Source organism: Lathyrus oleraceus, chromosome 3, assembly GCF_024323335.1.
Source record: "Lathyrus oleraceus cultivar Zhongwan6 chromosome 3, CAAS_Psat_ZW6_1.0, whole genome shotgun sequence".
Taxonomy (NCBI): Eukaryota; Viridiplantae; Streptophyta; class Magnoliopsida; order Fabales; family Fabaceae; genus Lathyrus; species Lathyrus oleraceus.
The window spans coordinates 219,311,759-219,331,464 of record NC_066581.1 but is presented as its reverse complement, the minus strand read 5'-3'; the positions used below and the strand labels follow the sequence as shown (position 1 = coordinate 219,331,464).

At 29.0% G+C, this 19,706-nt stretch overlaps 1 long non-coding RNA gene across 2 annotated transcripts; it reads left to right on the top strand.

Annotated features, from left to right (window-relative positions):
* Positions 1-4,444: 4,444 nt before the first annotated feature.
* On the top strand, positions 4,445-16,132 carry LOC127129096 (uncharacterized). 2 transcript variants are annotated; one of them, XR_007806158.1, is made up of 2 exons: positions 4,445-4,769; positions 15,961-16,132. It is a non-coding gene; the product is annotated as an uncharacterized LOC127129096 (long non-coding RNA). The 2 variants fall into 2 exon arrangements; XR_007806159.1 differs by lacking the exon at positions 15,961-16,132 and adding an exon at positions 11,484-11,655.
* The last annotated feature ends 3,574 nt before the right edge of the window (positions 16,133-19,706 follow it).

Genomic DNA, 19,706 nt, shown 5'->3' with positions numbered 1-19,706 from the left:
AATCAGGCACAGTTGACCACAGTTGACTTTCTAGGGTTTCTGAAGAGATTCAGCTTGACTATTGAGCTTTGATCATCCAATCTTTGGCCAAACCACTTCACAATGATCCTTAGACCATATGAACTTGATAAATCAACCATAGGGCTTTGTTCCAATGGAAATAGCACATGCTTGCTTGTTTAACTGATTCTCCTGACCAGTTTGACCTAATTTGTCAACTGAACTTGCACTTGGGCAAAGGGCAACGCAATGTTATGCAATGAACTATGTTATGTTAATGACCTAATCATGAAAATGTATGTACAAAAGGAGGGTGCAAATTTGAGGTGCTACACACGTGTTTATGGTTGATATGTGGATGGAATAGATGTATTCAATATTTATAAAATAAATTGTGAGATTCAGTATACACTTGATGTCCTAGTTCAATGTTAATAATTAAATGTTATAAACTCAAGTTATAGAGTTCATGAGTTATCTCTATTTATATTTCTCAACTATTAGCCTTTTTATTTCTCGTTGCATGGGTTTGGAATCTCTATAATAATATCTATATTTTGCAAGTACAAAAATACTTTACAAAGTTATAGTTCTTTTTCAAAAATGTATTGATAAGTACATAGATTATCGAAGGGGTTCATTCAATCAATTCCAAATCCAACCATTATGTAAATTGGAGAATGGGAAAAATATAGATACAATTATTGAATTTTCTTCCACCTTAAAGAATATCAAACTTGGCGATGTTTTCTATCACACTTTCTTAATATCACAAAACATTCTCTTGGGCCTTGGAATTAATATTACAGGAACATGACACTTTGGCTAAAGGGTGCTTCTTGCTTACATCGTCATCTTCATCACCACTGATGTCATTATCCTTGTAGCACGACTCCCCACATTTTGGGCATTGATTAAGTTTTTGATAATATTTCCTCTCTAATTGAAATAATTACAACATGCATATTTTTTGACATAATCTAAACAATTGGACACAATAGATTCTTGGCTTCAAAACTGTGGTTTGGACAAATTTCTACCTTCTACAAGCATCTCTTTCAGCAATTCAAGAAATCATATTAAACTTTTATCTGTCCATCATCTTTTTTTCCTTCAAATTAAAAATATTAAAAAATAGTCGATATACATGTAAAATTTGTGAACCTCTTAAATAAAAACTAATCTTTCTCACTAAATAAAGTATCACACATATGGGCTTTCCGAAAAGAAGATTCTCCAATTTCACTGGTCATATCTTATAGTCTATCATCCATATCTACATTAACTTTGTATCTATGTGACTTCATAGTTTGGAATTCATCTACTTCAGCCAGTCACATCCATGTTGTATAATTTAGAATAAATTTTTCACAACCTAGGTGATTGAAAATTACTTTCTTTTAAAAAGAATACATTCCAACATATAACATAAGGACCATAAAAGATTCCATTGTTGTTGGAAGTGTTTTTTTCCGTCAATTCAAGAAATTCAAGTATTGCTTCCACATACTTATAACATAAATATGAAATCTACATTTTGTAGTATTTGGTGGAATCTCCGTCAATGGGTACTTATAATGTCTTCAACACTCTTTAGATAGAGAGAATAAGAAAATACGCTTGTAGCACTATATACTAGGGACCATAACTTACATATATAGTGATGATCAGTTAGGATTCACGTTATTCAAAAATGGACAATATTGATATACTCATATTTGAGTCCATATCAAACTAAATAATTAATTAATTAATTTTCAAAATATAATCTTAATTATTTTTTTGTCTTTATTTGATCACTTAATCGTAATAAGTAATTTAAAAGTATGACCACATAATAATTAGTAGAATGAAGGAATTAAATAATTTTTAAATATAGTATATTCCAACATATTTTACACGGATGTCTAATAGAAATTCGGTTCAATAGTATACTTTACTAATTTTCATGAAATTTATCATTTTAGATGGTATAACTATTGTCAAGAAACAATAATTATTTAATGATTTTATTAAAACAAAAAATACTAATCATATGTTTATTTTCTATCTTTATTTTTATAAAGTTCATTTTTTTAACTAAAATGAATAAATGTTCATATGGAGACAACTTTTTAAAAGGTTGTGTTAGGTGAAACAATATTCTACTAGTTACTAGTATATGTATATATACATCCACTGTATGTCTAACTTAAATTATATTTCAAAGTTAGCACCATATTCGAATAACGTGCTACAAATGATAATGGTGCAAAAAATTCTTTCCAACCTTCTCTTGATCAATGTTGCTCTATTGGTATTGTTAATTTATGATGGGAAATCAAGTGCAACTCGCTTTCCCTAAGTAACACTAAGAGCAAATGGTGATTTCGTGCTACCTGAAAAAGTTGATAAATTTGGAAGACAAGGATCGAGAGTCTTGGCTGATAATATTTATTACAACACAAAAGAAATCATAGGAGGTCATGGTCGAAGCCACCATCATTCATTGCAACCTGGTAATGTTGGTCGTATTTTATCAGAAATCCCATCAGGTCCAGATCCCATTCATAACCCCGATTCCCCTAGTGCACGTGTTTATGGTTGATATGTGGATGGAATAGATGTATTCAATATTTATAAAATAAAATGTGAGATTCTGTATACACTTGATGTACTAGTTCAATGTTAATAATTAAATGTTATAAAATCAAGTTATAGAGAACATGAGTTATCTCTATTTATATTTCTCAACTATTAGCCTTTTTATTTCTCGTTGCATCGGTTTGGAATATCTATAATAATATCTATATTTTGCAAGTACAAAAATACTTTACAAAGTTGTAGTTCTTTTTCAAAAATGTATTGATAAGTACGTAGATTACCAAAGGGGTTCATTCAATCAATTCCAAATCCAACCATTATGTAAATTGGAGAATGGAAAAAATATAGATACCATTATTGAATTTTCTTCCACCTTAAAAAATATCAAACCTGGCGATGTTTTCTATCACACTTTCTTAATATCACAAAACTTTCCCTAGGGCCTTGGAATTAATATTGACAGGAACATGACACTTTGGCTAAGGGTGCTTCTTGCTTACATCGTCATCTTCATCACCACTGATGTCATTATCCTTGTAGCAGGACTCCCCACATTTTGGGCATTGATTAAGTTCTTGATAATATTTCCTCTCTAATTGCAATAGTTACAACATGCATATTTTTTGACATAATCCAAACAATTGGACACAATAGATTCTTGGCTTCAAAACTGTGGTTTGGACAAATTTCTACCTTCTAGAAGTATCTCTTTCAGCAATTCAAGAAATCATATTAAACTTTTATCTGTCCATCATCTTTTTTTCCTTCAAATTAAAAATATTAAAAAATAGTCGATATACACGTAAATTTGTGAACCTCTTAAATAAAAACTAATCTTTCTCACTAGATAAAGTACCACACATATGGGCTTTCCGAAAAGAAGATTCTCCAATTTCACTGGTCATATCTTATAGACTATCATCCATATCTACATTAACTTTGTATCTATGTGACTTCATAGTTTGGAATTCATCTACTTCAGCCAGTCACATCCATGATGTATAATTTAGAATAAATTTTTCACAACCTAGGTGATTGAAAATTACTTTCTTTTAAAAAGAATACATTCCAACATATAACATAAGGACCATAAAAGATTCCTTTGTTGTTGGAAGTGTTTTTTTCCGTGAATTCTAGAAATTCAAGTATTGCTTCCACATACTTATAAGATAAATATGAAATCTACATTTTGTAGTATTTGGTGGAATCTCCCTCAACGGGTACTTATAATGTCTTCAACACTCTTTAGATAGAGAGAATAAGATAATACGCTTGTAGTACTATATACTATGGACCATAACTTACATATATAGTGATGATCAGTTAGGATTCACGTTATTCAAAAATGGACAATATTGATATAATCATATTTGAGTCCATATCAAACTAACTAATTAATTAATTAATTTCAAAAAATTATCTTAATTATTTTTTTGTCTTTATTTGATCACATAATCATAATAATTAATTTAAAAGTATGACCACATAATAATTAGTAGAATGAAAGAATTAAATAATATTTAAATATAGTATATTCCAACACATTTTACACGGAGGTCTAATAGAAATTCGGTTCAATAGTATACTTTACTATGTTTCATAAAATTTATCATTTTGGATGGTATAATTATTGTCAAAAAACAATAATTATTTAATGATTTTATTAAAACAAAAAATATGAAATATAGGTTTATTTTCTATCTTTATTTTTATAAAGTTCATTTTTTTTGACTAAAATGAATAAATGTTCATATGGAGACAACTTTTTAAAAGGTTGTGTTAGGTGAAACAATATTCTACTAGTTACTAGTATATGTATATATACATCCACTGTATGTCTAACTTAAATTATATTTCAAAGTTAGCACCATATTCGAATAACGTTCTACAAATGATAATGGGGCAAAAAATTCTTTCCTACCTTCTCTTGATCAATGTTGCTCTATTGGTATTGTTAATTTATGATGGGAAATCAAGTGCAACTCGCTTTCCCTCAGTAACACTAAGAGCAAATGGTGATTTCGTACTACCTGAAAATGTTGATAAATTTGGAAGACAAGGCTCAAGAGTCTTGGCTGATAATATTTATTACAACATAAAACAAATCATAGGAGGTCATGGTCGAAGCCACCATCATTCATTGCAACCTGGTAATGTTGGTCGTATTTTATCAGAAATCCCATCAGGTCCAGATCCCATTCATAACCCCGGTTCCCCTAGTGCACGTGTTTATGGTTGATGTGTGGATGGAATAGATGAATTCAATATTTATAAAATAAATTATGAGATTTTGTATACACTTGGTGTACTAGTTCAATGTTAATAATTAAATGTTATAAACTCAAGTTATAGAGTTCATGAGTTATCTCTATTTATATTTCTCAACTATTAGCCTTTTTATTTCTCGTTGCATCGGTTTGGAATATCTATAATAATATCTATATTTTGCAAGTAGAAAAATACTTTACAAAGTTGTAGTTCTTTTTCAAAAATGTATTGATACGTACATAGATTATCGAAGGGGTTCATTCAATCAATTCCAAATGCAACCATTATGTAAATTGGAAAATGGAAAAAATATAGATACAATTATTGAATTTTCTTCCACCTTAAAGAATATCAAACTTGGCGATGTTTTCTATCACATTTTCTTAATATCACAAAACATTCTCTAGGGCCTTGGAATTAATATTGACAGGAACATGACACTTTGGCTAAAGGGTGCTTCTTGCTTACATCGTCATCTTCATCACCACTGATGTCATTATCCTTGTAGCACGACTCCCCACATTTTTATCATTGATTAATTTCTTTATAATATTTCCTCTCTAATTGCAATAGTTACAACAAGCATATTTTTTGACATAATCCAAACAATTGGACACAATAGATTCTTGGCTTCAAAACTGTGGTTTGGACAAATTTCTACCTTCTAGAAGCATCTCTTTCAGCACTTCAAGAAATCATATTAAACTTTTATCTGTCCATCATCTTTTTTTCCTTCAAATTAAACATATTAAAAAATAGTAGATATACATGTAAAATTTGTGAACCTCTTAAATAAAAACTTATCTTTCTCACTAAATAAAGTATCACACATTTGGGCTTTCCGAAAAGAAGATTCTCCAATTTCACTGGTCATATCTTATAGTCTATCATCCATATCTACATTAACTTTGTATCTATGTGACTTCATAGTTTGGAATTCATCTACTTCAGCCAGTCACATCCATGTTGTATAATTTAGAATAAATTTTTCACAACCTAGGTGATTGAAAATTACTTTCTTTTAAAAAGAATACATTCCAACATATAACATAAGGACCATGAAAGATTCCATTGTTGTTGGAAGTGTTTTTTTCTGTGAATTCAAGAAATTCAAGTATTGCTTCCACATACTTATAACATAAATAGGAAATCTACATTTTGTAGTATTTGGTGGAATCTCCGTCAATGGTAACTTATAATGTCTTCAACACTCTTTAGATAGAGAGAATAAGAAAATACGCTTGTAGCACTATATACTAGGGACCATAACTTACATATATAGTGATGATCAGTTAGGATTCACGTTATTCAAAAATGGACAATATTGATATACCCATATTTGAGTCCATATCAAACTAAATAATTAATTAATTAATTTTCAAAATATAATCTTAATTATTTTTTTGTCTTTATTTGATCACTTAATCATAATAATTAATTTAAAAGTATGACCACATAATAATTAGTAGAATGAAAGAATTAAATAATATTTAAATATAGTATATTCCAACACATTTTGCACGGAGGTCTAACAGAAATTCGGTTCAATAGTATACTTTACTAATTTTCATAAAATTTATCATTTTGGATGGTATTATTATTGTCAAGAAACAATAATTATTTAATGATTTTATTAAAACAAAAAATACTAAATATATGTTTATTTTCTATCTTTATTTTTATAAAGTTCATTTTTTTTGACTAAAATGAATAAATGTTCATATGGAGACAACTTTTTAAAAGGTTGTGTTAGGTGAAACAATATTCTACTAGTTACTAGTATATGTATATATACATCCACTGTATGTCTAACTTAAATTATATTTCAAAGTTAGCACCATATTCGAATAACGTTCTACAAATGATAATGGGGCAAAAAATTCTTTCCTACCTTCTCTTGATCAATGTTGCTCTATTGGTATTGTTAATTTATGATGGGAAATCAAGTGCAACTCGCTTTCCCTCAGTAACACTAAGAGCAAATGGTGATTTCGTACTACCTGAAAATGTTGATAAATTTGGAAGACAAGGCTCGAGAGTCTTGGCTGATAATATTTATTACAACATAAAACAAATCATAGGAGGTCATGGTCGAAGCCACCTTCATTCATTGCAACCTGGTAATGTTTGTCGTATTTTATCAGAAATCCCATCAGGTCCAGATCCCATTCATAACCCCGGTTCCACTAGTGCACGTGTTTATGGTTGATGTGTGGATGGAATAGATGTATTCAATATTTATAAAATAAATTATGAGATTTTGTATACACTTGATGTACTAGTTCAATGTTAATAATTAAATGTTATAAACTCAAGTTATAGAGTTCATGAGTTATCTCTATTTATATTTCTCAACTATTAGCCTTTTTATTTCTCGTTGCATCGGTTTGGAATATCTATAATAATATCTATATTTTGCAAGTAGAAAAATACTTTACAAAGTTGTAGTTCTTTTTCAAAAATGAATTGATAAGTAGATAGATTATCAAAGGGGTTCATTCAATCAATTCCAAATCCAACCATTATGTAAATTGGAGAATGGAAAAAATATAGATACAATTATTGAATTTTCTTCCACCTTAAAGAATATCAAACCCAACGATGTTTTCTATCACACTTTCTTAATATCACAAAACATTCTCTAGGGCCTTGGAATTAGTATTGACAGGAACATGACACTTTAGCTAAAGGGTGCTTCTTGCTTACATCGTCATCTTCATCACCACTGATGTCATTATCCTTGTAGCACGACTCCCCAATTTTTGGGCATTGATTAAGTTCTTGATAATATTTCCTCTCTAATTGCAATAGTTACAACATGCATATTTTTTGACATAATCCAAACAATTGGACACAATATATTCTTGGCTTCAAAACTGTGGTTTGGACAAATTTCTACCTTCTAGAAGCATCTCTTTCAGCAATTCAGGAAATCATATTAAACTTTTATCTGTCCATCATCTTTTTTTCCTTCAAATTAAAAATATTAAAAAATAGTCGATATACATGTAAAATTTGTGAACCTCTTAAATAAAAACTAATCTTTCTCACTAAATAAAGTATCACACATATGGGCTTTCCGAAAAGAAGATTCTCCAATTTCACTGGTCATATCTTATAGTCTATCATCCATATCTACATTAACTTTGTATCTATGTGACTTCATAGTTTGGAATTCATCTACTTAAGCCAGTCACATCCATGTTGTATAATTTAGAATAAATTTTTCACAACCTAGGTGATTGAAAATTACTTTCTTTTAAAAAGAATACATTCCAACATATAACATAAGGACCATAAAAGATTCCATTGTTGTTGGAAGTGTTTTTTTCCGTGAATTCAAGAAATTCAAGTATTGCTTCCACATACTTATAACATAAATATGAAATCTACATTTTGTAGTATTTGGTGGAATCTCCCTCAACGGGTACTTATAATGTCTTCAACACTCTTTAGATAGAGAGAATAAGAAAATACGCTTGTAGCACTATATACTAGGGACCATAACTTACATATATAGTGATGATCAGTTAGGATTCACGTTATTCAAAAATGGACAATATTGATATACCCATATTTGAGTCCATATCAAACTAAATAATTAATTAATTAATTTTCAAAATATAATCTTAATTATTTTTTGTCTTTATTTGATCACTTAATCATAATAATTAATTTTAAAGTATGACCACATAATAATTAGTAGAATGAAAGAATTAAATAATATTTAAATATAGTATATTCCAACACATTTTACACGGAGGTCTAATAGAAATTCGAATCAATAGTATACTTTACTAATTTTCATAAAATTTATCATTTTGTATAGTATAATTATTGTCAAGAAACAATCATTATTTAATGATTTTATTAAAACAAAAAATATGAAATATATGTTTATTTTCTATCTTTATTTTTATAAAATTCATTTTTTTTTACAAAAATGAATAAATGTTCATATGGAGACAACTTTTTAAAAGGTTGTGTTAGGTGAAACAATATTCTACTAGTTACTAGTATATGTACATATACATCCACTGTATGTCTAACTTAAATTATATTTCAAAGTTAGCACCATATTCGAATAACGTGCTACAAATGATAATGGTGCAAAAAATTCTTTCCTACCTTCTCTTGATCAATGTTGCTCATTGGTACTGTTAATTAATGATGGGAAATCAAGTGCAACTGGCTTTCCCTCAGTAACACTAAGAGCAGATGGTGATTTCGTGCTACCTGAAAAAGTTGATAAATTTGGAAGAACATGCTCGAGAGTCTTGGCTGATAATATTTATTACAACACAAAAGAAATCCTAGGAGGTCATGGTCGAAGCCACCATCATTCATTACAACCTGGTAATGTTGGTCGTATTTTATCAGAAATCCCATCAGGTCCAGATCCCATTCATAACCCCGATTCCCCTAGTGCACGTGTTTACGGTTGATGTGTGGATGCACTAGATGTATTCAATATTTGTAAAATAAATTGTGAGATTCTGTATACACTTGATGTACTAGTTCAATGTTAATAATTAAATGTTATAAACTCAAGTTATAGAGTTCATGAGTTATCTCTATTTATATTTCTTAACTATTAGCCTTTTTATTTCTCGTTGCATCGGTTTGGAATATCTATAATAATATCTATATTTTGCAAGTACGAAAATACTTTACAAAGTTATAGTTCTTTTCAAAAATGTATTGATAAGTGCATAGATTATCAAAGGGGTTCATTCAATCAATTCCAAATCCAACCATTATGTAAATTGGAGCATGGAAAAAATATAGATACAATTATTGAATTTTGTTCCACCTTAAAGAATATCCAACCTGGCGATGTTTTCTATCACACTTTCTTAATATCACAAAACATTCTCTAGGGCCTTGGAATTAATATTGACAGGAACATGACACTTTGGCTAAAGGGTGCTTCTTGCTTACGTCGTCATCTTCATCACCACTGATGTCATTATCCTTATAGCACGACTCCCCACATTTTGGGCATTGGTTAAGTTTTTGATAATATTTCCTCTCTAATTGCAATAATTACAACATGCATATTTTTTGACATAATCCAAACAATTGGACACAGTAGATTCTTGGCTTCAAAACTGTGGTTTGGACAAATTTCTACCTTCTAGAAGTATCTCTTTCAGCAATTCAAGAAATTATATTAAATTTTTATCTGTCCATCATCTTTTTTTCCTTCAAATAAAAAATATTAAAAAATAGTCGATATACATGTAAAATTTGTGAACCTCTTAAATAAAAACTAATCCTTCTCACTAAATAAAGTATCACACATATGGGCTTTTCGAAAAGAAGATTCTCCAATTTCACTGGTCATATCTTATAGTCTATCATCCATATCTACATTAACTTTGTATCTATGTGACTTCATAGTTTGGAATTCATCTACTTCAGCCTGTCACATCCATGTTGTATAATTTAGAATAAATTTTTCACAACCTAGGTGATTGAAAATTACTTTCTTTTAAAAAGAATACATTCCAACATATAACATAAGGACCATAAAAGATTCCATTGTTGTTGGAAGTGTTTTTTTCCGTGAATTCAAAAAATTCAAGTATTGCTTCCACATACTTATAAGATAAATATGAAATCTACATTTTGTAGTATTTGGTGGAATCTCCCTCAATGGGTACTCATAATGTCTTCAACACTCTTTAGATAGAGAGAATAAGATAATACGCTTGTAGCACTATATACTAGGGACCATAACTTACATATTTAGTGATGATCAGTTAGGATTCACGTTATTCAAAAATGGAAAATATTGATATACTCATATTTGAGTCCATATCAAACTAAATAATTAATTAATTAATTTTCAAAATATAATCTTAATTATTTTTTTGTCTTTATGTGATCACTTAATCATAATAATTAATTTAAAAGTATGACCACATAATAATTAGTAGAATGAAAGAATTAAATAATATTTAAATATAGTATATTCCAACACATTTTACACGGAGGTATAATAGAAAATCGGTTCAATAGTATACTTTACTAATTTTGATAAAATTTATTATTTTGGATGGTATAATTATTGTCAAGAAACAATAATTATTTAATGATTTTATTAAAACAAAAAATATGAAATATATGTTTATTTTCTATCTTTATTTTTATAAAATTCATTTTGTTTTTTTACTAAAATGAATAAATGTTCATATGGAGACAACTTTTTAAAAGGTTGTGTTAGGTGAAACAATATTCTACTAGTTACTAGTATATGTATGTATACATCCACTGTATGTCTAACTTAAATTATATTTCAAAGTTAGCACCATATTCGAATAACGTGCTACAAAAGATAATGGTGCAAAAAATTCTTTCCTACCTTCTCTTGATCAGTGTTGCTCTATTGGTATTGTTAATTAATGATGGGAAATCAAGTGCAATTCGCTTTCCCTCAGTAACACTAAGAGAAAATGGTGATTTCGTGCTACCTGAAAAAGTTGATAAATTTGGAAGACAAGGCTCGAGAGTCTTGGCTGATAATATTTATTACAACACAAAAGAAATCATAGGAGGTCATGGTCGAAGCCACCACCATTCATTGCAACCTGGTAATGCTGGTCGTAATTTATCAGAAATCCCATCAGGTCCAGATCCCATTCATAACCCCGATTCCCCTAGTGCACGTGTTTATGGTTGATGTGTGGATGGAATAGATGTATTCAATATTTATAAAATAAATTGTGAGATTCTGTATACACTTGATGTACTAGTTCAATGTTAATAATTAAATGTTATAAACTCAAGTTATAGAGTTCATGAGTTATCTCTATTTATATTTCTCAAGTATTAGCCTTTTATTTCTCGTTGCATCGGTTTGGAATATCTATAATAATATCTATATTTTGCAAGTACAAAAATACTTTACAAAGTTATAGTTCTTTTTCAAAAATGTATTGATAAGTACATAGATTATCAATGGGGTTCATTCAATCAATTCCAAATCCAACCATTATGTAAATTGGAGCATGGAAAAAATATAGATACAATTATTGAATTTTCTTCCACCTTAAAGAATATCCAACCTGGCGATGTTTTCTATCTCACTTTCTTAATATCACAAAACATTCTCTAGGGCCTTGGAATTAATATTGATAGGAACATGACATTTTGGCTAAAGGGTGCTTCTTGCTTACATCGTCATCTTCATCACCACTGATGTCATTATCCTTGTAGCACGACTCCCCACATTTTGGGCGTTGATTAAGTTTTTGATAATATTTCCTCTCTAATTGAAATAATTACAACATGCATATTTTTTGACATAATCCAAACAATTGGACACAATAGATTCTTGGCTTCAAAACTGCGGTTTGGACAAATTTCTACCTTCTAGAAGCATCTCTTTCAGCAATTTAAGAAATTATATTAAATTTTTATCTGTCCGTCATCTTTTTTTCCTTTAAATTAAAAATATGAAAAAATAGTCGATATACATGTAAAATTTGTGAACCTCTTAAATAAAAACTAATCCTTCTCACTAAATAAAGTATCACACATATGGGCTTTCCGAAAAGAAGATTCTCCAATTTCACTGGTCATATCTTATAGTCTATCATCCATATCTACATTAACTATGTATCTATGTGACTTCATAGTTTGGAATTCATCTACTTCAGCCTGTCACATCCATGTTGTATAATTTAGAATAAATTATTCACAACCTAGGTGATTGAAAATTACTTTCTTTTAAAAAGAATACATTCCAACATATAACATAACGACCATAAAAGATTCCATTGTTGTAGGAAGTGTTTTTTCTCCGTGAATTCAAGAAATTCAAGTATTGCATCCACATACTTATAAGATAAATATGAAATCTACATTTTGTAGTATTGGGTGCAATCTCCCTCAACGGGTACTTATAATATCTTCAACACTCTTTAGATAGAGAGAATAAGAAAATACGCTTGTAACACTATATACTAGGGACCATAACTTACATATATAGTGATGATCGGTTAGGATTCACGTTATTCAAAAATGGACAATATTGATATACTCATATTTGAGTCCATATCAAACTAAATAATTAATTAATTAATTTTCAAAATATAATCTTAATTATTTTTTTGTCTTTATTTGATCATTTAATCATAATAATTAATTTTAAAGTATGACCACATAATAATTAGTAGAATGAAAGAATTAAATAATATTTAAATATAGTATATTCCAACACATTTTACACGGAAGTCTAATAGAAATTCGGTTCAATAGTATACTTTACTAATTTTCATAAAATTTATCATTTTGTATGGTATAATTATTGTCAAGAAACAATCATTATTTAATGATTTTATTAAAACAAAAAATATGAAATATATGTTTATTTTCTATCTTTATTTTTATAAAATTCATTTTTTTTTTTACTAAAATGAATAAATGTTCATATGGAGACAACTTTTTAAAAGGTTGTGTTAGGTGAAACAATATTCTACTAGTTACTAGTATATGTATGTATACATCCACTGTATGTCTAACTTAAATTATATTTCAAAGTTAGCACCATATTCGAATAACGTGCTACAAAAGATAATGGTGCAAAAAATTCTTTCCTACCTTCTCTTGATCAGTGTTGCTCTATTGGTATTGTTAATTAATGATGGGGAATCAAGTGCAATTCGCTTTCCCTCAGTAACACTAAGAGAAAATGGTGATTTCGTGCTACCTGAAAAAGTTGATAAATTTGGAAGACAAGGCTCGAGAGTCTTGGCTGATAATATTTATTACAACACAAAAGAAATCATAGGAGGTCATGGTCGAAGCCACCACCATTCATTGCAACCTGGTAATGCTGGTCGTATTTATCCGAAATCCCATCAGGTCCAGATCCCATTCATAACCCCGATTCCCCTAGTGCACGTGTTTATGGTTGATGTGTGGATGGAATAGATGTATTCAATATTTATAAAATAAATTGTGAGATTCTGTATACACTTGATGTACTAGTTCAATGTTAATAATTAAATGTTATAAACTCAAGTTATAGAGTTCATGAGTTATCTCTATTTATATTTCTCAAGTATTAGCCTTTTATTTCTCGTTGCATCGGTTTGGAATATCTATAATAATATCTATATTTTGCAAGTACAAAAATACTTTACAAAGTTATAGTTCTTTTTCAAAAATGTATTGATAAGTACATAGATTATCAATGGGGTTCATTCAATCAATTCCAAATCCAACCATTATGTAAATTGGAGCATGGAAAAAATATAGATACAATTATTGAATTTTCTTCCACCTTAAAGAATATCCAACCTGGCGATGTTTTCTATCTCACTTTCTTAATATCACAAAACATTCTCTAGGGCCTTGGAATTAATATTGATAGGAACATGACATTTTGGCTAAAGGGTGCTTCTTGCTTACATCGTCATCTTCATCACCACTGATGTCATTATCCTTGTAGCACGACTCCCCACATTTTGGGCGTTGATTAAGTTTTTGATAATATTTCCTCTCTAATTGAAATAATTACAACATGCATATTTTTGACATAATCCAAACAATTGGACACAATAGATTCTTGGCTTCAAAACTGCGGTTTGGACAAATTTCTACCTTCTAGAAGCATCTCTTTCAGCAATTTAAGAAATTATATTAAATTTTTATCTGTCCATCATCTTTTTTTCCTTTAAATTAAAATATGAAAAAATAGTCGATATACATGTAAAATTTGTGAACCTCTTAAATAAAAACTAATCCTTCTCACTAAATAAAGTATCACACATATGGGCTTTCCGAAAAGAAGATTCTCCAATTTCACTGGTCATATCTTATAGTCTATCATCCATATCTACATTAACTATGTATCTATGTGACTTCATAGTTTGGAATTCATCTACTTCAGCCTGTCACATCCATGTTGTATAATTTAGAATAAATTATTCACAACCTAGGTGATTGAAAATTACTTTCTTTTAAAAAGAATACATTCCAACATATAACATAAGGACGATAAACGATTCCATTGTTGTTGGAAGTGTTTTTTTTCCGTGAATTCAAGAAATTCAAGTATTGCTTCCACATACTTATAAGATAAATATGAAATCTACATTTTGTAGTATTTGGTGGAATCTCCCTCAACGGGTACTTTTAATGTCTTCAACACTCTTTAGATAGAGAGAATAAGATAATACGCTTGTAGCACTATATACTAGGGACCATAACTTACATATATAGTGATGATCAGTTAGGAATCACGTTATTCAAAAATGGACAATATTGATATACTCATATTTGAGTCCATATCAAACTAAATAATTAATTAATTAATTTTCAAAATATAATCTTAATTATTTTTTTGTCTTTATTTGATCATTTAATCATAATAATTAATTTTAAAGTATGACCACATAATAATTAGTAGAATGAAAGAATTAAATAATATTTAAATATAGTATATTCCAACACATTTTACACGAAGTCTAATAGAAATTCGGTTCAATAGTATACTTTACTAATTTTCATAAAATTTATCATTTTGTATGGTATAATTATTGTCAAGAAACAATCATTATTTAATGATTTTATTAAAACAAAAAATATGAAATATATGTTTATTTTCTATCTTTATTTTTATAAAATTCATTTTGTTTTTTTACTAAAATGAATAAATGTTCATATGGAGACAACTTTTTAAAAGGTTGTGTTAGGTGAAACAATATTCTACTAGTTACTAGTATATGTATGTATACATCCACTGTATGTCTAACTTAAATTATATTTCAAAGTTAGCACCATATTCGAATAACGTGCTACAAAAGATAATGGTGCAAAAAATTCTTTCCTACCTTCTCTTGATCAGTGTTGCTCTATTGGTATTGTTAATTAATGATGGGGAATCAAGTGCAATTCGCTTTCCCTCAGTAACACTAAGAGAAAATGGTGATTTCGTGCTACCTGAAAAAGTTGATAAATTTGGAAGACAAGGCTCGAGAGTCTTGGCTGATAATATTTATTACAACACAAAAGAAATCATAGGAGGTCATGGTCGAAGCCACCACCATTCATTGCAACCTGGTAATGCTGGTCGTAATTTATCAGAAATCCCATCAGGTCCAGATCCCATTCATAACCCCGATTCCCCTAGTGCACGTGTTTATGGTTGATGTGTGGATGGAATAGATGTATTCAATATTTATAAAATAAATTGTGAGATTCTGTATACACTTGATGTACTAGTTCAATGTTAATAATTAAATGTTATAAACTCAAGTTATAGAGTTCATGAGTTATCTCTATTTATATTTCTCAAGTATTAGCCTTTTAATTTCTCGTTGCATCGGTTTGGAATATCTATAATAATATCTATATTTTGCAAGTACAAAAATACTTTACAAAGTTATAGTTCTTTTTCAAAAATGTATTGATAAGTACATAGATTATCAATGGGGTTCATTCAATCAATTCCAAATCCAACCATTATGTAAATTGGAGCATGGAAAAAATATAGATACAATTATTGAATTTTCTTCCACCTTAAAGAATATCCAACCTGGCGATGTTTTCTATCTCACTTTCTTAATATCACAAAACATTCTCTAGGGCCTTGGAATTAATATTGATAGGAACATGACATTTTGGCTAAAGGGTGCTTCTTGCTTACATCGTCATCTTCATCACCACTGATGTCATTATCCTTGTAGCACGACTCCCCACATTTTGGGCGTTGATTAAGTTTTTGATAATATTTCCTCTCTAATTGAAATAATTACAACATGCATATTTTTTGACATAATCCAAACAATTGGACACAATAGATTCTTGGCTTCAAAACTGCGGTTTGGACAAATTTCTACCTTCTAGAAGCATCTCTTTCAGCAATTTAAGAAATTATATTAAATTTTTATCTGTCCATCATCTTTTTTTCCTTTAAATTAAAAATATGAAAAAATAGTCGATATACATGTAAAATTTGTGAACCTCTTAAATAAAAACTAATCCTTCTCACTAAATAAAGTATCACACATATGGGCTTTCCGAAAAGAAGATTCTCCAATTTCACTGGTCATATCTTATAGTCTATCATCCATATCTACATTAACTATGTATCTATGTGACTTCATAGTTTGGAATTCATCTACTTCAGCCTGTCACATCCATGTTGTATAATTTAGAATAAATTATTCACAACCTAGGTGATTGAAAATTACTTTCTTTTAAAAAGAATACATTCCAACATATAACATAAGGACGATAAACGATTCCATTGTTGTTGGAAGTGTTTTTTTTCCGTGAATTCAAGAAATTCAAGTATTGCTTCCACATACTTATAAGATAAATATGAAATCTACATTTTGTAGTATTTGGTGGAATCTCCCTCAACGGGTACTTTTAATGTCTTCAACACTCTTTAGATAGAGAGAATAAGATAATACGCTTGTAGCACTATATACTAGGGACCATAACTTACATATATAGTGATGATCAGTTAGGAATCACGTTATTCAAAAATGGACAATATTGATATACTCATATTTGAGTCCATATCAAACTAAATAATTAATTAATTAATTTTCAAAATATAATCTTAATTATTTTTTTGTCTTTATTTGATCATTTAATCATAATAATTAATTTTAAAGTATGACCACATAATAATTAGTAGAATGAAAGAATTAAATAATATTTAAATATAGTATATTCCAACACATTTTACACGGAAGTCTAATAGAAATTCGGTTCAATAGTATACTTTACTAATTTTCATAAAATTTATCATTTTGTATGGTATAATTATTGTCAAGAAACAATCATTATTTAATGATTTTATTAAAACAAAAAATATGAAATATATGTTTATTTTCTATCTTTATTTTTATAAAATTCATTTTGTTTTTTTACTAAAATGAATAAATGTTCATATGGAGACAACTTTTTAAAAGGTTGTGTTAGGTGAAACAATATTCTACTAGTTACTAGTATATGTATGTATACATCCACTGTATGTCTAACTTAAATTATATTTCAAAGTTAGCACCATATTCGAATAACGTGCTACAAAAGATAATGGTGCAAAAAATTCTTTCCTACCTTCTCTTGATCAGTGTTGCTCTATTGGTATTGTTAATTAATGATGGGGAATCAAGTGCAATTCGCTTTCCCTCAGTAACACTAAGAGAAAATGGTGATTTCGTGCTACCTGAAAAAGTTGATAAATTTGGAAGACAAGGCTCGAGAGTCTTGGCTGATAATATTTATTACAACACAAAAGAAATCATAGGAGGTCATGGTCGAAGCCACCACCATTCATTGCAACCTGGTAATGCTGGTCGTAATTTATCCGAAATCCCATCAGGTCCAGATCCCATTCATAACCCCGATTCCCCTAGTGCACGTGTTTATGGTTGATGTGTGGATGGAATAGATGTATTCAATATTTATAAAATAAATTGTGAGATTCTGTATACACTTGATGTACTAGTTCAATGTTAATAATTAAATGTTATAAACTCAAGTTATAGAGTTCATGAGTTATCTCTATTTATATTTCTCAAGTATTAGCCTTTTAATTTCTCGTTGCATCGGTTTGGAATATCTATAATAATATCTATATTTTGCAAGTACAAAAATACTTTACAAAGTTATAGTTCTTTTTCAAAAATGTATTGATAAGTACATAGATTATCAATGGGGTTCATTCAATCAATTCCAAATCCAACCATTATGTAAATTGGAGCATGGAAAAAATATAGATACAATTATTGAATTTTCTTCCACCTTAAAGAATATCCAACCTGGCGATGTTTTCTATCTCACTTTCTTAATATCACAAAACATTCTCTAGGGCCTTGGAATTAATATTGATAGGAACATGACATTTTGGCTAAAGGGTGCTTCTTGCTTACATCGTCATCTTCATCACCACTGATGTCATTATCCTTGTAGCACGACTCCCCACATTTGGGCGTTGATTAAGTTTTTGATAATATTTCCTCTCTAATTGAAATAATTACAACATGCATATTTTTTGACATAATCCAAACAATTGGACACAATAGATTCTTGGCTTCAAAACTGCGGTTTGGACAAATTTCTACCTTCTAGAAGCATCTCTTTCAGCAATTTAAGAAATTATATTAAATTTTTATCTGTCCATCATCTTTTTTTCCTTTAAATTAAAAATATGAAAAAATAGTCGATATACATGTAAAATTTGTGAACCTCTTAAATAAAAACTAATCCTTCTCACTAAATAAAGTATCACACATATGGGCTTTCCGAAAAGAAGATTCTCCAATTTCACTGGTCATATCTTATAGTCTATCATCCATATCTACATTAACTATGTATCTATGTGACTTCATAGTTTGGAATTCATCTACTTCAGCCTGTCACATCCATGTTGTATAATTTAGAATAAATTATTCACAACCTAGGTGATTGAAAATTACTTTCTTTTAAAAAGAATACATTCCAACATATAACATAAGGACGATAAACGATTCCATTGTTGTGGGAAGTGTTTTTTTTCCGTGAATTCAAGAAATTCAAGTATTGCTTCCACATACTTATAAGATAAATATGAAATCTACATTTTGTAGTATTTGGTGGAATCTCCCTCAACGGGTACTTTTAATGTCTTCAACACTCTTTAGATAGAGAGAATAAGATAATACGCTTGTAGCACTATATACTAGGGACCATAACTTACATATATAGTGATGATCAGTTAGGAATCACGTTATTCAAAAATGGACAATATTGATATACTCATATTTGAGTCCATATCAAACTAAATAATTAAATAATTAATTTTCAAAATATAATCTTAATTATTTTTTTGTCTTTATTTGATCATT